Below are 20042 nucleotides of genomic sequence, written 5' to 3'. Positions count from 1 at the left end.
ATGTGTAGAGTATATGACACATATTATGTATTACAAACTCTAAGTATTATTTTTATGGTAACCAGAATTTAGAGGGACATAGATTTTGTGAAGAAAGTGGTATAATTGCGTCTTGTTCTTTCAAGTAAACTATAGGTAGGGGAGAGATACTTTGATTTTACTCAATTCAGATTTTTCTAATATGTCATCTCATCACCAGGCCTTTAATGGGACAGAACTCGTGGAAAAAGCAAGCTGTCTGAAAGTGGCTACTCTTGCAACCTAACAATTTTGGTTTAAGGCAGAGTTAGGCAACTAGGTCATTCTCCTGGGCGTTCTAGGTGCATGAGGTTCTCTCTCTGTGCTAAACAATTTAAATATGAATCATGTGAAGCATAATTTATTTTTTCTACGGTTGCTCGTGTTCGTCGTGTTACTACAGGAGTGAAATGTTCAGAAAACACTCACTCCTTTCGGACGGCTGTACGTATTTGACTGCTGTCCTCCAGTCCAGCAAACAGTGGGCAACCTTGGCCCAAGTCTGTTAGTTGCATCACTGTGGATAAAACTGAGTGCAATTACTTTCACAGGAATACGATTGTCACTCTTCAAACTAAAATCGGGCTGTGTTGTAATTAGGATCAGAGGGCACAGATCCTTACTTTTGCTTTATGTGAACTTGTTTTCACCAGTATTGGTCTTGAATTGGAAAAATGTTTTTAAAAATTTAACTGAAAATACCTGAAGAAAATGGTTTTATCTGCTGTATAAATTGCTTCTTCAAAGAAATGCGAGGACCTTCATTTCTGTTGACAGAAGGAAACTTTGTTACTGAACTTTTATTCAGATTGGATTATTTGAGAAATAAGTATTCTAAGTTCAAAGGATTGTATGACTTGCTGTGGGTAGTACAGGGAGCTCATTTCCAGCCCTAACTACCCACCATCTAAGCAGAACTATGACATGTTTCCTAGAGATAAGGCTGTCGTTATAAGTGTCATGTGAGTGACACAAAGTGACCAGAGAATCTACCCCACTCCCTTCCCGAGTTCATCTGTTTGAAACCTGGCTCTTCCGTTGACCAAATCTGTGGTCCTGGATAGTTATTGAACTTTTCTGGGCCTCAGTTTTCTGGTCTGTTAGATGGGGGTCAGGGTGGATAAATCTTGCCTTACAACTTCTGTGAAAACTAAATAAGATAATGTAAGTATTTAAAAAGCTTTTGCTGCTTTAACTTTCCCTTGGAGCTCAAACCAGTGAGTGGCCCTGCCAATATCAGGTGAAGACGCTTCCACGTTTGCCTCACCCTTACAGAACTCTTTCTCGTGTTTTTACTTTCAGAGCCCTCAATTTTGTGAGATTCCTTGAAAGACTGTGAAAACCATTTTACATGGCTGCGTGCTCATATCATGTCTAAGGTAACAAGTTAAAAATACCAAATGTATATTGATATATATATATATATATATATTGATTAGATTGATATATAAATGTATATTGATATATATATATTGATTAGATTGATTATGCATAGCTTTATTAAGAGCAATCAAGTGTATGCTAAAATTTCATTACATTTCAACTTCAACTTTCTATAAGCAGAAACACTGAATTTCATTTCAGTGAAATTGAAATTCATTTCATTTCAAAACGGAATATCCATAATTTAAATATTTAGTTAAAGCAAAGGTCTTTATCTACTACTATTAGGTTTACTCCTCATTTTTAAAATTAGTATCTTTATTTTTTGTCCCTTTGATATTTATTTCATAAGGTTTTGACTTAGATTGTTTCTTTTAATTGATACTTTGATTTGGTAAAAAAACATTTTCTTTTTCAAGGACATCATGATTGGAAAATATTTTATTCTATGAACTATTTAAAGAAACTTGAAACTAGTTGACGGCTAAATATTTTAAAATTTCATTCCAGTGAACTCTAAGAGACACTCAAGTGTCTTTACAAGTATTTGAACAGTATTTTGTCAAATGCAGCATCAAATTTATAAACTTTCAGGTACGAATTTGTTACTTTTTTGGTTTAACTCTTCAGATTCTGACTGTAGGAATATTTGTTCTGATAGGGTTTGACCTGTACATTTAAGTTGCAACTTTGTGAGAATTTTGTTGCTAAGAAGAATTTCTGATCTCATGTATCTCATATCCACAGGTAAATTGCGTCAACCTCAGAAATGTGAATGCGTTCAAAGTCTTACTAGTGACTTATTTATACTACTAAGTAGTATTAACTACAAAAGTATAATAGCTTTTAAAATCAGAGCATTTTAATTTATTTGGCTTAGTGTAAATATGAAGGTATAGGGGTACTTGCACAATATATGTTCTCCAAATATTCCTAAATATTATATTTGTTGGTTTATCAGAGTAAAATACCTATTAATTGATATGCTATTAGGATGAAGAGTTACACTTGGTATTTCCATGAGAAAATATTTACATCATGATTTCATTGCCAAATAAGTATACCAGTACGGATAGTACATTTTCTCCACCTTTTCTGAAATTTACAAGTAACATAGGTAGTTTAATTTAATTTCCTAAATTTTGAGTTTTTCCTCATGAAGGAAACATGGCTCAAGGCCAGTGTGTAAACCTTGCCTCACCCTTTATTTTTTCAGATGTGTCATATACGTGTCCAATTTCTATATGAGGGAATTCATGCTTGGCATGGGACAAAACTTAGTTATCCATACTTGCAATGTTAAGCAGAAGCAGCCAGAAATGAAATGGTTAATTATTTAAATAGAATAAACAGTATTTTCATTCCTGGCAAGTAGATTAAAGAGAATAAGAAAACAAAAAATGAAAAATTTTGTTATTGAAAACCTAATTTGTAAAAGAATACCATCAACTAGGAAGATGCATCTACTGTGTGCTCTTCCGTTTCTGTGGCATATTTGGTATGAATTAGAATGAAGGTATTTACCTCTTTTAAATTTTCTTCTTTCAAATAACAAACAATGGTAGGGAATTAGTCTTAACATTTCTATGCTGAAGGGTGAAAAAGGGTTGAGGGTGAAATATGCTCATGAAGAAAATGAAATCAAGAAAAGATTGAAGCTGACAAAATGACTACTCCAGAAAAGGGGCAAACCTATTATGTACAGAGCCCTTGACCTTTTTGTGTGTGAAATATACCAGTGTCTACCAAAAGGGTTAAACAAAATGCATTCTGTTGCATCTGCTTACTAAATCCCTTACTTTAGTAGAAATTCAAATTTTGTAAAGATTATTCGTTTTATTGATGCATATAATTATAATCACAAGCCATCTGCTGATTTGGCAGGCATGGTTAAAATTCTCCAACTCTCATAACCTTTCAAGTACTGTGCCCTTGGGACTCTATTTCACTTTTATATTTTGGAAAACATGTAGGGACAAATAAGGGCGGTCATCTACAGAATGTCAGGCCTGAGGAAGGGAAAGAATGGAGATCGGGGTACCGTGGTGGGTATTTTTAATGGTAGAGGAAGTTATTTTTTCCTTTTCTTTTTTCTTTTTTTTTTGCTTCTGACTTCATGAAGGATTATCCTAGTTCTATGAGGTATTTAGGAATTTTTTTCCTAGGGATTAAAGCTCTACCTTTTCACTCCTGAAAGGCAGTTTCTAAGTCTAAACAAAACAAACGAATAAAAAACCTTTCCGAATATTGCTTACATTGGTTTTCACAGGTAAATGGAATCTATTTCACCGACACCTTTGGAGCTAATAGAATATTCCACTGTTTTTATTTATCTGAAATGCATTCGGCTGAATTACCTTCCAGCCATAGATTTCAGATTGTAGAACAGTTTGTACATTTTGATGTGGATCTTTGGTTTGAAGGTCAAATTTCCAAGCGTTTTTGTAGGAAATCACGAGTTGATTAGATTTCCCGTGGCAGGAATCTTCTGGTAGCCCTTCTTTGCTCCCATAAACAGTTGAAGTTTGGTGACATCCCACGCCTGCTTCACTTACTTCCTTGGGACTGTTCCTACATAATCGAACCTGGGCAACCCCAGAGATTCCAACAATCAGGTTTTGTGGTTGGAGATGGTATACTGGCCGTATCACAGCAGACTGCAAGTGAGCTGAGGGGGACGGACAGAAGCCGTGGGATCCCAGGACTTGGCTTTGTCAAATGATGCAAACACACACCTCCCTCCTTCCCTCTCCCTAACACATGCATGCACTCACGCTCAAGGCACACCTGCTAAGTCAGCAACCCAAGAACTATTTCTTAGGTTTGGCCAATAAGAAAAAGAACTTCTGATACAAACATTGTGTGCATGAATTTCTTCATAACAAGGATGATGTACGTGACAACAGTAATAAAATAGCAATCTTTGTCTTTCACCAGTGCACGCGCTGTGCCGGCCCTGTGTTAAACCCCTACACGCGTTATGTGATGTAATACTTGTAAGATTTCCCTTCGTACCCCTTTTTAGCAGATAAAGCAAATGAAGCTGAGACACATTCAGGTGCTTTCCCTGAGGTCACCAGCAGGATTGAGGCTTGAGCCCAAATCTAACTGTTCCCCAAATCCATGCTCTTAATTTCTTTCTCTGCTATGTGGTCTCTGGGCACAGAGATTAGGGAAAACCAAACATTGTCAGCGACATAGTGTCAAGTGACACTGGGTCCCACGGACTCTGGGCTCTACTCACAGCCAAGTACGGTTAAGGGTTGAATGATCTTGACTCGACCAGTTGCTTTATTTTGATAACATCTGTCACATTCCGGGCTGAGCTCGGTGTCCACTGGGATCCTTTTCATTCCTCAAATTCTGTAACTCCATGAACTTTTATAATGAGACATCCCAAGATTTGAAAAACAGTTCACGGACAGCATGTCTTCGGTATACCTAAGACATAGATGTTTAGCAGGCCAGTAACCTTGGTATCGGAAGTAGCCTATTCGAAGAACTGTATGAGCTTTAGCTCTGAGACTAAACATCACATCGAAGTTAGACATTTGCCAAACAGCCAGAAATCTTAGGTCTGTGAGCGTAAGCACAGATACTTGGAAACACCTGATCATTGCATTCTTCTTCTGAGAATTTTGGTGTCGAGCGGAAGACATTATTTTTTTCTGCTATGATAACAATACAACACTGACCTGGTGCCAGCCACTATTTTGAGTCCAGATGTGAATTCTTTTCATTTTAACCACAATCACAACCAGAGCAAAAGCCAATAGGTGAGGTCTGCCATCATCCCCTTTCATAGATGAGGAGACCCCCCCTGGGTATATGGATCAGCCTGCCCCGGGACTCAGGGCTGCAGGTCAGAGCCCGATTGACCCCACCCGGCACTGTGGCCTCGGGCAGCGTGGGTTACACAGCCAGCTTCTGTGCTCCCCTCTCTCTGTGGACTGTGAAGATTTCACTTTGCTTAAATAAAGGTTTGGAAACATAAATTACGGATTACAAATATGTTTAGACTCATTGTAGTATTTATTTTTGCATTTTAGATCTTAATTAGGCAGTTACTATTATAATACTCATATAGTTTCCTTAAATTATTATAGAAGATTAACCCGAAAACACTGTTTAATCTTTTGCAAATACCATGTTGAAACTATAATACTAAGTAAAAAGAGTCAAGTTAATGAGATTTGACAAAAATCCTTTAGAAGAGGGCTTCCCTGGTGGCGCAGTGGTTGGGAGTCCGCCTGCCGATGCAGGGGACACGGGTTCGTGCCCTGGTCTGGGAAGATCCCACATGCCGTGGAGCGGCTGGGCCCGTGAGCCATGGCCGCTGAGCCTGCGCGTCCAGAGCCCGTGCTCCACAACAGGAGAGGCCACAACACTGAGAGGCCCGCATATAGCAAAAAAAAAAAAAAAAAAAAAAAAAAAAAAAAAAAAAAAATCCTTTAGAAGAGAAACTGTATTTAAAATAATTTTATTCTTATCAGTATCTAGCATAGGAACTTTGAACATAGTGAGTTCAAATGCAGAAGTGTTTGTTGAAATAAAGAATCTAAGGATGAAGAGTTTCTATCACCATGGAACTCTTCCTAGGTATTGTAGATACCACGTGAAGTTCACAGGAGATTAAAATATTTTATTCCAGCTGAATATGATTTAAGATATCGTTTGTATTTATAGTTTCCAAGAGAGTGAAGTAAGAAATGTAAATATCAGCACTAGAAAACCGTGAACAGGTTATTTAGGCTCTCAGTTGACTAAGAAATATTGTCTAGAAGGTTCCAGAAGTAGAGACAGTGGATGTAAGACGTGGCACCTGCCCTGAGGGACTTTATGAGCTGGAGCAGAGCCCAGTGGTGTAGGTGAAGCCTCCAACCTTGGCTGGGTCATTGTCCACGGGGTGGGGGGCCTCCCCATGGCCGGTGCAAAGATGAACTAGACCACGGCCGCACGTCACTCCACTCGGCCACTTGGCCCTGCTGTATGTGGGCCAGAGCACCTCACCAGGCACAGTCCGTTTTATTTTCCCCTAAAAGGTAAGGTTATGGCCTAAAGAATAGCATGACCACCTTTGCCTAGCAGTAGCCTCAGGCAAGATTTCATAGAAGAGGCATTTAAAGGGTCTTGAATCCATCCATTCAACCAACCTCTTGAGAATCTACCATGTTCCACCAACTCTGTCACGCACGGAGGGTACAGACACAAGTATTGTAAGGTCTCATACCGTAGCAGGTGACACGGGCAAACTGACGTTCACAGTCCCAAGGGGCCCATGTTATGCAAGAGGCAGCCCCAGGGCAGCCATTTGAAAACCGGTCAGGAGTCCTGAATGACAGCCATGTGGCTGGGATTACAGGTGGCTGGGTAACCAAGTGAAGAGATTCAGAAGGAAGAGGTTATTTAGAGGAAAAGCTGGTGTACATCTTGAATGCAAGACAGCCAGGTGGTGATGCTGAGTATCCAGTTGATCCGTGGATCTGAGGTTCAAGGGCAAGATCTGAGACAGAGAGATGGACATTTGGACGTGGTTTCCAAGGAGAATGCATGGAGTAAGAGAAGGATCAAAATTAGCAACTCCGGGAAATCTCAGTGTTTGGTGGGAAGATGGAAAAGGGGGAGCCCACAAAGGAGGAATGTAGAGAAGGCTGGAGAAAGCTGGGACTCAGGGAAGACAAGGATGTAAATGGCTTGCTCAGGAAATAGACTGACGATGCAGCACGAAACACATTGACTAAGAGGTCACTGGTGGTCTTTCCAGAGACGCTCGAGCTGACTCGGGCCGGGAGCCAGGTGGCCCTGGGCTGTGCAGGAACGGTGTGCTGAGAACAGAAAGCCTCTGGGGATTTTAAGAAGTTTGACTCTGAAGAACAGAGTTAACAAGATATAGGGCGAAATGTGTTTATATACTGAAGAGAAGGAACCAGAAGACATAAGAAGGCTGGAAAGTTTGAAGATATGGATGGAAAACAAACTAGATCAAGTAGGAAGCAAATGTAATAGACCCCAATGGAGAGCCTACCGTCAGGAAGCAGCAGGGAACCTCTCATCCTAAAACCGGAGCAAGGGAGAGAGGAGAGGATGCAAATAAAAGGATGTCCGTACATGTATGAGATGAGATACTGGGACCATTCGGAGTAGATAGGAGTTGATGCAGATAGAAGTAGGCCTGTGCATGTAAGGATGAGACATTAGGACCATTCAGAGTAGGTAGCCCCCAAAATGTTCTGTCAAGTTAGGCAGCAAAGTCCTATTTCAACTCTGTGTGGAATGGTTTTAAACTGTAAGTGCCTTTAACATGTTAGTTTTTATTAATTATTACAGTTACATCATATTAAAAGCAACAGGTTCTACTTCACTCCTAAATGTTATGCATAATGGATATTGGCGTGGAAACTCAGAAGACTGAAGAGAACTAGGGGAGGTAGGGCTTCGAGCTGTCCTACAAGATGCAGATGATTAGGAAGGGGGAGGGAAGAGGAGAGTGTCCTCGGTCTGGGGCTGATGAGGAAGAGGTGAGCAGAGGGGGAGGGGGAGGGGAGGGGAGGGGAGGGGTTGGCTTCTCTCCACCCAGGATTCGTGAGGACACTGGGAGTGATGAGTTTGTCTCACAGCAGGAAGCAGACCCATGTCTGTTCTTTATCGCTCTCCTTTTTGTACTTTGCCTTGATGTACACTGAAGACGGAACTTCAAGGCTGTCTGTCACTTTACCACCTCCACCCCAGAGGAGGTCCACCTGCTCACACCCAGATGACCGCCATGGCCTGGACACTGACTTCCCTGCTTTCTCACCTCTGCTCACAGTTGTCCAAGGGCATCCTATCCCACTTAAAGCAAAATACAGACTCCTCACTACGGTCTGTATGGCTCCATCTGTTTTTTAAAACAGTTTTATTGAGATATAATTCACATACCATACAATTTACCCATTTAATGTTACAGTTCAATAAAAGTCTTTAGTATATTCAGAGTTATGCAGCAGTTTTAGAACATCTTCCTTCCCCCAAAAGAAACTCTGCACCCCTTAGCCATCACCCTCCAATGTTCCCTCTCCCCAAGTTCTAGGCAACCACTTACCGACTTTATGTTTTCGTAGATAGGCCTATTCTGGAAATTTCATATAAATGGAATAGCATCATGTGTGGTCTTTTGTGACTTTTCTTTCACTCAGCATATTTTCAAGGCTCATCTCTGTTGTATCATCTATCAGTGCTTCACTCGTTTTTATTGCTGAACAATATTCCATGGATTGGATAGACCACATTTTATTTATCCATTCATTAGTTTATGAACATTTGGGTTGTCTCCACTTTTCCACTATTATGAGCAATGCTGCTATGAACATTCATGTACAATTATTTGTGTGGACATATGTTTTTATTTCTCTTGGGTATATACCTAGGGGTTGAATTGCTGTATTATATAATAACCCTATGTTTAACCATTTGAGGAACTGCCAGACGTTTTTCCAACACAGCTGCACCATTTCACATTCCCTCCAACAGTGTAGGAAGGTCCAATTGCTTCACATCCTCACCAACACTTGTTATTATGTGTCTTTCTATTATAGCCATCCTAGTGGGTGTGAAGTGGTATCTCACTGTGGTTTTGACTTGCAGTTCCCTAGTGACTAATGATGTTGAGCAGCTTCTCATGTGCTTATTGGCCATTTGTATGTCTTCTTTGGAGAAATGTCTGTTCAAGTCCTTGGCCCAATTTTAACTGAGTAATTTGTCCTTCTATTATTGAGTTGTGATCTTTTTTATACATTCTGGATAGAGGGCTCTAACTCTTTTCAACCTAGGCACAGTTCTTGTACTCTTTCTTAAATGAACAAAGATTATTATTACTTCAATTTAAAATACCCGCCATCTTTTATTTTCCCGTAGTGCTTATCACTGCTTCAAATTGCACTGTACACTTATTGTTTCCTTGGCTCTTGGTTTGGCTCCCAAGAATATAATTCCAAGGATATAATTTCTGTCTTGTCCATCCTTGCTTCTCCATCTCCTTTCTCATGATGATGGAAGGTTGCTGTGATTAAACACATGGACCTTGCAGCGAGAGTCCAGTTCCCAGGGCTGCTCATCAAGAGCTGGGTGACTCTGGGAAAGCATTTGACTTCTCTGTGTTTTAATCTCCTCATTTGAAAGATGGGAAAAATTAATAATCCCTGATTCACTTAATTGTGCAAAATGAGTTAATATATAAAAATATAAAGCATTTACAACAGTAACTAGCACAAAGAAATAATAGAATGAAAAAGTCAACAAAGATTTTTGAATGAATACTTCATGAATTTTCCCACTAACAAAGAAAATTGTCTGTTAAATTTCCAAAGATTTAATCAGCCTCACCAACACATGTCCTCACCATGACCAGGCAGGGTTATTAATTGGGTACCACCTACCTGTGGCCTTTTCATGAAAACTGATCTCTTTGGGGATCATGGAGTTTTATAGAATTTGTACTGTGTACCATGCCTTTTATGAGTGACATCTCATAAGTCCTCACAGCTCTAGAGGGAGGTTCTGTTATGGTATCTTTTTAACAGATGAAGAACCTGAAGATCAGGGAGGTTAAATACAGACCTCAGATCACAGAACTAGCAAATGTTAGAGTTAGGATTTAATTTCAGGTTGGCGTCACCCCTCTACATCTACTGCCTTGGGCCAGGGCTCAGGGTCTCCTGTCATCAACAAGCATTTCCCAGGTCATTATCACTGTATTTCCCCACATATGGTTTTATGGTTTTTACCGTATTTCAGAGTCTCCATAATCTTAGCACGCATTACTGATTGTCTAAACATTCTATCCCATTATTTTCAGTCTAAATGCAGCACTGAAGTTCTCATTCCTTGAGTTCATGAGTCTTTCCAGGGTTTGCTTAAAGAAAGACATACAGGCTCCGCCTGCCAATTTAGCCAGTGCTACACGGCAGGAGAAACCCTGGCATCACACATGGTCTTGAGCACCAGCTCAACTTAAATTAGGAATAATAATGTCACCCTCCTTAGGTTGTTGTGAGGCTTAAATAAGATAATAAGACCATGAGATGCCTAGTCTGGTGTGTGAATCAACATCCAGGCACGACTGATTGCAGTAATTGCTGAAAGCCTCTGATTTCGTGTTTACGTCTTGCCTTCTGCAGATCACTTAAAGCATCGTCCACCACCTTCTACTCCCCACCACCTCCTCTGTCTAATTTGAGATCAGCATGTTGCTTAGCACGTTCATGATAAATAATACTATGTTTCTTCTATTACCTTTTAATTTTATTTCATGATATTTTAAGAACTGCCCAATTAAGTTTCTTTAGGCATTTGTAACATGCCAGTCACTCTTCTGTTTTTAACATATGACTGAACTGGCAGTGACAGTCCTTAAGTTTTAATCCCCCCCCACACTTTAAGTTAACGTCCATGGTTATTAAGGTTATTAATAGTTACATAAGTTTTTTGTCCGTTTTTAATTTGCAAAGTTATTTTTAATTTGTAAAGTTAATCTCAGTTCACAAGTAAACTGTTCATAAGATTGTTATTCTGTACATCACTAGTTTTCAGATATTAATAATCTACTTTAAGCATTACATTTATTAGTCTTACAAGTTAATCTACCCTGTATGTTTTCACCAGCAAAACTTTTTGCTACATGCTCTGGATAGTTTCATGCTTTATCTCTAGGTATTTGATCCATTGTTTTCCTAAAATTCATATCCCGGAGGCAGCGCCTTGATCACAGTTCCCTATTTTCTTCATAATTGGGCAGTGGTCCTCAAATAGTCAGCACTCTCACTGAGCTTCTGGACTATGGAGAAAGCAGAGAGGAGACTGTCCAGGGCCTGCAGGAGCCTTCAGTGAGCAGGGGGAGAGCATGTCGAGGGTGATACATTATGGGGTTAGGGGGGCTTCCTTTGGGAACACGGAACCAGACTTGGGAGGAGGAGTTAAAAGGTGAGAGGAAACCCATCCAGGTTACTTGGAGGCCACGTCTTCATTTCATGAGCGTTCTCATTATTCACTTTGAAAACACACTGTATAAATTAAGTCTTTAAAAGCAGGAATTCCGTAGTTCTTCCAAGGAATCTTCTCCTTGTACACTTTTCGAAAAATTTAAAGTACCCCCAAAATATGTAGTCTGTTACCTCTGATGGAAAACTTAGATCGGATTCCCTCAGTAACCTGCCACAGATAACAAAACACTGGAATCTAGAGAGAAACCAGCAAAAACGAACAAAAACCAATAAAAATAACAGACCGGAATTGGATAAGCACAGGACAAAGTGCCTGACGTGAACGGTCCTGACCTCTCTGTACAACCAGATGTTCGAATGACCGAAGGCTCTTATTTAGTCTGATTCATTGTAACTCTTAAAAACCGCCCAAGCAGAGAGATCGGTTAGGATCTTGACACTCACAACAGTCAGCCGTGACAGCACCGTGCACAGCTGACCTGAATTTGTAGGGTTATGAGTTCTTCTCTACTCAAACTGTACACCCTGATGTTTGTGCTTCTGCAGGAGAGAGCTCGTCAAGCCCATCACGTGGTTCTCCCAACTTACCAAGAAATAAACGCGGCACCCTCTTCTCAAAGATTTTCATTTTGTCGCCTCTTTGCTTTGTTCGACAGAAGTATCTGTGCTATGAGAGGGGCACACACCTTACACCCCTCTCCACTCTACAGGACTCCACCTGTTTATATAAACACTTTTCCCTCTTCTCAAGAAGACTAGGTGCTTAATGAAGATTTGAGCGAATAAGTTAATGAGTTCATTCAATAATACTGTTCTATACGGAGAAGGTTGGTTATACCGGCATTAATCAAATTCCTTATTTGTGACATTATCTTGTATTTGGATGACGTTGATACTTTTAAAATAGGTTTGTTAAATAGATATCAGTGAGGTAGCAAGGCATAAGAGGCGGTGAGAATTCAGAAGGGGCCTTGATTCCTTTAAAATTGTTCTCATTTGTGAACAAACTTCTGGTTACCGGGGGGGAAGGGTCGGGGGCAGGGATAGATTGGGAGTTTGGGATTGACATGTACACACTGCTATTTTTAAAACAGATAACCAACAAGGACCTACTGTATCACACAGGGAACTCTGCCTGATACTCTGAAATAACCTAAATGGGAAAAGAATTTGAAAAAACTGTTCTCATTTGCTTACTGCTATTTCTTGTATTGAGCCATGTTCTCCCAGCTTTACTGGAGTGTTGTTTAATAAGTTCATGTTTCAGGACACTAAATAGTTTTTCCTGGCCTGAGCACATCACTGCTAAAGCACCTAACTTCTGCTCCGTGAGTCATTTTCTGTTTGGAGAATCACCCTCCATCTCGTTACTAAAACACTCTTCAGCAGTGTTTCCTTCTACAATTTATTTTACTACCAACTGCTTGTACTCTCCTAGTTCTAAAATATGTATTCCAATGAACAATGTTGAAAAATGACCTTGTAAGAGCTTTGCCACTGAGGTATTTACCAGGACAGTGACGCAAATTTATTTTTAGTATTAGACTAAAAGGTGTTTTCATCCTTCGAGAAGTTTTCAGGATAATGTGTTCTTCAAAACAGCAGCAATCAGAACGCTTCACATAGCGTCTATGAGAAACTTGCTGTGCCATTTAGAAATAAGTCAGAATTTACTAGGGCTGGTAAAACATTGAATGTCTCAAGGAAATATGCATCATTGCTTGACATGGAAATTCATTTTTATGATATTTTTAATTAATTCATCCTCTTATTTTATTTGCTTTGGGCCAGTTTAAATGCTGTGCAGTCTTAGATCTGTAATTTGTGAGCTTACTTTTGATAATGGCACCTGTGATGAAGAAGTACATAATTGCTGTCCTTTCTCAACATGAATGGCTTCAACTGAAGGGAAGATCGAGTTCAATAAAGCTATAATGTGGTTCTCAGAATACACTCCAGTGATGGGCCAGAACATTCACTTTTTATCTGTTCTTTTCTCTCATAAACTATTGAATACAGAGCAAATACATAGCTCTAGAATAGAGTGGGGAAGTGCCTCTGTTCCATGTGGATGCAGGGGATTTAGCCTTTGAGATTGGAGTTCTTCAAAGCCTGTATTAGTGACTCTCTAAGGCAACAGTTCTCAAAGTGTGGTCCCCGGACCATCAGCACCTGCATCACCTGGGAACATGTTGAAGAGGTACACTCTCAGGCCCTCTCCAGACGACCCTGCAGGTGACTCTGGTGCTGGCTCATGTTTGAGAACCACTGCTCTGACACTTTGCTGCTCAAAGTGTGGCCTGTGGAGCAACAGGAGCCCCTGGACCCTCATTAGGCTTACAGGACCTCGGGGTGTCGGAATCAGGATGCACTTTAACAAGACACCCAGGTGACCCTGCTGCATATTAGAACCTGAAAGCCACTGACCTAAGGGTTAGAGCAGGAAACCTACAGGGGAGGGTACCTGCCATTCAGGGGCATTTGGGAGGCTATCAAAGTGGGATCAGTGGATGCTTTTTTTTCACTGCCCAAAATATATTCAAACACCCTAATTCAACTTATTTATATTAGGGAACTGTGGGAATAACCCTGAGAGTACAGAAAGAAATGTTTACAGATAACAGCATGAAAAAAGAAAAGAGTTCATGTGTTTTGCTTATTTTATAAAGTAGTGAATAGGTCATTCAGCCAACAAAATACAAAACCACTACGAAATATTACCTTTAAACCTTAATTATTTTCAAGGCAGTATTACCCATTAAATGTTCCCTAGCTTTTTATATTGTGATTTCTATTTTTTAATTTCTTTGGGTAGAAGTTGTTAATTTTATCCTAATGTTTACCTTACATCAATATATCAATACTTCTGTTTTCTTCTTTATTTCTCTCCTTTAGTAAAAAATATAATCTTTTACTATCTGGTTTGTATATTTTAAATGATATACTTTGAATCCCAGTTATTATTTATACCACTTCGTACCAGTGATTTCATTCCATTTTTCAGTTTTTCTATCCCTTGTCAGAACAAAAAACACTTACATAGTATTCCTCTATCTATAACTCCATCCTTGTTTGTCTTCATTTTGCAATTAAATAAATGAAATTCTGACCATCTATCTTTTTGGCAAACTACACACATTTTTGTTGAGCAGGATCAGTGGATACTTTACTGTTTGTGGATCCCTCTCAGTTCCCTCTGGAATAAAAAGGGGGAAGAGATGGGTAAACCTCTTGGCTACAATGTTCAAAAATATGTAAAGGCACCCTGTCTACATTGTGAGATGGAGAGCAGAACCATGATATGAGTAGCAGAGTTATTAACTGGATAATAAATCATATGTGTGCATATATACACACACACATATATACTCATACACACATATATATCAATATATCCCACAATGACCTAGACATTTTAAGAGAAAGCATAGTTTTCAAGTCTAACTTTTTTTGAAAACTCAATTTTCTAATTCACTTTTCATGTACAAATAAATCCAAGATGTGTTTGTGTCTTTCTATCTTATTTTCTACCCTCGAATTTAATTTTCTGGAATGCATCTTTTTAGAAAGTCTTTTTACCAGGGAAGGAGGTTGCAAACTTTCGAGTCCTGCCTCATCCCCACAGGGTCATTGTTACTATGCTGAGGAATCAGTAAGACAAAGCTTTCTGTGGAGGCCGTGAAGTTTGCCTGTTTCCAGGACTCGGCATTTTCCATCTTCTTGTGGTGAAGCCAGTGGCCTGGGCAGAAAAGTTGACCAAGTAAAATCTTATTTCTAAGAATATTTTTAGCATGGAAACACATGAAAATTAAGGGATCTTTTTTTAAAAAAAGCCTTTGGAAATCTTTTGCACAACAAACACCCCCATATGTAAATAGGACTGTCACTAGCTGTTTGTCCACAGCGAGGCCTCCAGATGAAGCAGGGCTGTGCTCTGACAGGGACAGCTGACTCATTAGCAGAGAGCAGTGAAAGGTAATTAACCCTGGGAAAAGTACAGCTGCCGTGCGGGCTGTTCCTTTCTGTAGGATCTGATTAGAAATTAGTGTTAAACCACTGATTCTTTTTTTTTTTTTTAAAGAAAAAAAAAAAGACTGTCATTGATAATTCACTTTCACTCTCAGGTGTGTCCCCAGAAAAGGTTCTCAAATGTACTTGTAGACAAAAGGACTCAAATCTAAAAAACATTTTCTGATCACAGTAGACACCTGTTTTTCTTGTTGAGGGGGGAGTTCTTTCAAATGAATATTATTGAACTATTGAAGATTGGTTTGTGCCCTGATCCATTCTCCCATAGTCAGTATGTAAATTACTTGAAAAGATTGTTTTATACAGTTAATAAGCTGTAGATAATTACCATTTAATTAAGTTTTTCTTTTTCTTTCCATTTTCCCTCTGATGATGCTTCTTGTCAGTAGCAATGGAAACTCTCCAGTTCAAATCCAGTGGACGCTAGGGAAGGTAAGTGAAGACTATTTAGAAATAAACTTTCCCCCCCAAAAGAGAAGTATCCCTAACTTTTCAATGGCCTTCAAAAACTTGAGAATTTAAGAACTTGGTTTTAGGGGACAACCAAAGATGCCTGGTTTTGTTAATGTTGGTTTCATCCTGGTCATTTGAGTTACAATTGTGTATTTTTTTGAGAACTGTGTACACCTGTTCATCTTGATTTATGACTTCACTTGTCTCATATGAGGAGTATTAATACTTTAACACAGTCAGGATTTACATATGTGGCTGAAGAATGTGGTGGGTAGCATAATGCCCCCCCCAAAGCATCTATGTCTTAATTCCTGAAACCTATGAATACGTTACCTTACGTGCAAAGGGAGTGTGACTAAATTGCGAGTCTAGAGATGAGGAGATTCTCCTGGATTATCCAGGTGGGCCCAACTAATCCCAGCGACTTTAAGAGAGAAGCAGATGAATGAGTCATGCAGATGCAGCCCGAGAAGGACGCAGTTCCACCAACCATTTGAAGAAGGAGGAAGGGATCTTGGGCCCCAGAATGCAGTGGCTTCAAGATGCTGAGAACGGCCACTGAAAAAAACAGGGACCTCAGTCCTATGACAGTAAGGAATTCTGACCTGCAGCCTCCAGCAAGGAGCTCAGCCTGACTTGATTTCAGGCTGGTGAGACCGTCCCAGACTCTGGACCCCCAGAGCTGTAAGATACTGACTTACTTGTGCTGTTTTAAGCCTCACAGTTTGAGGACTTTTGTTACAGCAGCAACAGGAAACTAATAAAGATAAGCCAACCTATAGATGGGACATATTTTACAGCTGACAGTATAAGTCCTATGAAGAATTTCTTGTGTTTGGATGAAGAGAAGAAAAATTTCTTGAGAGGCCAAGACTGATAAGTCGTTTTTAGGAATTGGAATCTGTAGATTGTAATGATGGTTATCACTAAATCTGAGATTTCTGTCTTCTGCATTGCAACACCCCTGCCCACACCAAAAATGTTCTCCATGTGATATTTTTGTAAACATGATGCCTGTATCCTCCAAGGTACAAAGGAGTACCTGCTTTATTGGGGTGGTGAGTACATCTGTGTTTCACTGTGCTTGGGTGAGAGGAATGGAATGTCCATGGGAAAGGTGACCTCTCTGATGCAGAGAGAAAATTGATCTGACCGTTGCAGTGTACGCGGAGCCTGGTGCCTAGAACCACAGGGCTATCACGCAGAGCCTGGTGCTAGCGTGGGGACGCTGACTTTGTTCCCTTTCTTCATTGTGAAATGGATAGAGTCTCCCTATAGGCACGGGATGATGACAGGAAAAGAGTGCATGATGGTGCTCATAAGAGTGTCTTTCACGGGGTGAGAGTTCAGTCAAGGTGAGCTCAACTTATTTAGAAAATACCATATCATTTTACTATCTTGATAAAAAATAATGGATGACTTGTCTTCCCTTGTGGTTCCATTTTTATCTCCAATAGAAAAGTCATCAATTTGGAGTATATGGACATACATTGTTTAAAATAAAATGTAAATGCATAGTATTTAGGACACTGGCCATACTGACAAATTTTGAGTAAGAAAAGTGAGATACGGAACCTGGAAACTGGATGGAGTTTAAGTGAGTTGGAGATCTTCCTAAATGGTTTTCTTGCCAAATTTGGAAAAATAAGAATAATATTTCTATTTTACCTTTGGCTTTTATCCCCACAAAGGGACTGATTTAAATCACATACTGTCATTTTTCATGCAAATTAGATGAAAGTAGACACTGGGGAAGAAATCTGACCATAAAATCTGTTACAGTTTATGCTTGCTCCCCTTTGTGTTTTGGGAGCTGACTTTTTAACACAAGGGAAGACAACATTGAAGACAACATCGTAAATTCTGCTTACCTGGCATTGCAATCAAACAGACAAAATCTATAAGTTCCAGATGTTGTGCTGGGAAGTTATGTTTTGAATACAATTAATAGGATAATATCTCAAGCATCTGAAGAGTATTATCTTTGGCTTATTTTAATTGAATTCAGTAATAACATATTGAGCACCTACTTTGGCCACAGCATCATGTTGCAATGAAAGGTCAACACTACACAGCCCCTCACATCCGTGAGCTTTACTGGCGCCGGGACGATAAAGTGACCTTGAGTCAGCGTGGCGTCAGGCAGCACCTATGCATCCAGGTGGAGGTGCCATCAGAACAGGACTGGGACACAGAATTCTGTGAGATGCGGCCGCTTGCAGCACCGCGTGGATGACAAATTGCATTTCAACAGACAGATTTTTCAGCTCTGATACCGAAGGGAAAAGTTCCTTTGGAAGTTACAAATAACATCAACACATTCTAAACATTGAATTTTAGCTCTGTCATTTGAACAGCTGGTCTCCTTGGACCCTCGTGTAACTATACAAAAATATGGCTTTAGTACATTGTTTCACCAAGCCAACTGTTTGTATTTTTTTCAACTGGTCTTTGGGGACGTTTATGTATTTTAGCCAAAGTCTCTGAATCTCTCGGGATGATTCTTCAGGCGTCATCGTTTCTGGAAGCGTGTCCAGGCTGCACTCCCCTCACAGCGTCTGCCTCTTCCGGGATCATACTTTCCTTTTTTTATTTTTTTACTTGAGAATTTAGGGGTTTTTTTTAACTTCTTATTTTATATTGGAGTATAGCCAATTAACAATGTTGTGGTAGTTTCAGGTGCACAGCAAAGGACTCAGCTACATATACATGTACCCATTCTCTCCCAAGGCTGCCACATAACATTGAGCAGAGTTCCCGGTGCTATACAGTAGATCCTTATTATCAGAGAAATGCAAATCAAAACTACAATGAGATATCAGTTCGCACCAGTCAAAATGGCCATCATCCAAAAGTCTACAAACAATAAATCCTGGAGAGGGTGTGGAGAAAAGGGAACCCTCCTACGCTGTTGGTGGGAATGTCAACTGGTGCAGCCACTATGGAGAAGAGCATGGAAGTTCCTTAAAAAACTAAAAATAGAGCTACCATATGACCCTGAAATCCCACTCCTGGGCATGTATCTGGAGAAAAACATGTCCCGAAAGGATACATGCACCCCAATGTTCACTGCAGCACCGTTTACAATAGCCAGGACATGGAAGCAATCCACATCCTACTGGAATCCTTAGGTTTCTGGTTTGTACCATGAGGACAGGAGCTGTGCTTTCTATATCTTTTGATGCCCGAGACTAACATGGAGTTCCCTAGATCAGTTCTCAATAAATGTGTATTGACCCAATAATAAGTAAAGTGTTTAGGACAAAGAGACTTATATTAACAGAATCCATATTAAATTAAACACTGTAATGAGAACAAAATCCAAAAATCATTCTGCAAAAATCCAGTGCCCATTGGCTTCAGTGTTTGAGAATCAGGTCATTTCTTTGTAAATTTCGTTAGATTCTCCCATCCCATACTTCCTAGTCAGACAATAAAGATAAATGACTCTATTCTTTTATCTTAATTCAATTTTACAGAATATGGTGAAGATTTTAATGCAAAACGAACAGTTCCTGTTGGGAAAAGCAGCATGCTTGTTGAAAAAAAATTCTAAAAAACCTCTTAAAAACAGTCAAGGAAAATAGAAAATGTCTTAGGATATCAAGCATATTGTATAACAATCTATATAATAAAACAGCTTAAATAAAGAAAATTCCCTTTACATAATAAAAAACCTCATTTTTGAATCAACAAGTGCTCTTTGAACTTTATTAAAAATGTTTTGACATTATAGGGTTGTTTAGTATAGATTTACTCAAAATAGCACATTTACTTGCAGCACAAGCCTTGAAGTTAAGTGGTTAGTTTGATAAAACAGAGTTTCCATAGTTACCACAGGAGAACAGAGGATAACTTTTATTTCTTTGGAAGCCAGGAAGGGGCTTTAGAGAAAAGATTAAGCAAACAGACCCAAGCAGGCTCATTATGCAGGGCTTTACACCTGATTGGCTTTTTAAAAGCGGAAACTTGATATTACAGGAAATAAAGTTTTCCCACTAAAATCTATAGAAGCATGCTAAGAAATCTGCACATTCCCTTTCCCTGGGCATTTCCAACTAGGTTCTGAGTCAGAGGGAAAGCTAGTTTAATGAGATGATCCCTGTGAGATGCATTTTTGCTCATAGTGTTTTGTTAAGAACCATGTCATAAACAAGTGGTTAAAAAGCCACGCAGGAGAGA

At 39.5% G+C, this 20042-nt stretch overlaps 1 protein-coding gene across 1 annotated transcript in view; it reads left to right on the top strand.

Moving 5' to 3' along the window:
• The window catches only part of ST18 (ST18 C2H2C-type zinc finger transcription factor), a gene marked incomplete at both ends in the record, with an annotated part of 122461 nt that overhangs the window by 1510 nt on the left and 100909 nt on the right, over positions 1-20042 (top strand). Inside the window, one exon of the mRNA XM_079722182.1 lies at positions 15794-15839. The remainder of the gene's footprint in view (positions 1-15793; positions 15840-20042) is intronic.

The sequence above is a fragment of the Hyperoodon ampullatus genome (assembly GCF_949752795.1).
Source record: "Hyperoodon ampullatus genome assembly, chromosome: 17".
Taxonomy (NCBI): Eukaryota; Metazoa; Chordata; class Mammalia; order Artiodactyla; family Ziphiidae; genus Hyperoodon; species Hyperoodon ampullatus.
Note: the sequence above shows the minus strand (reverse complement) of the source record. Positions and strands in the feature narration are given on the sequence as shown.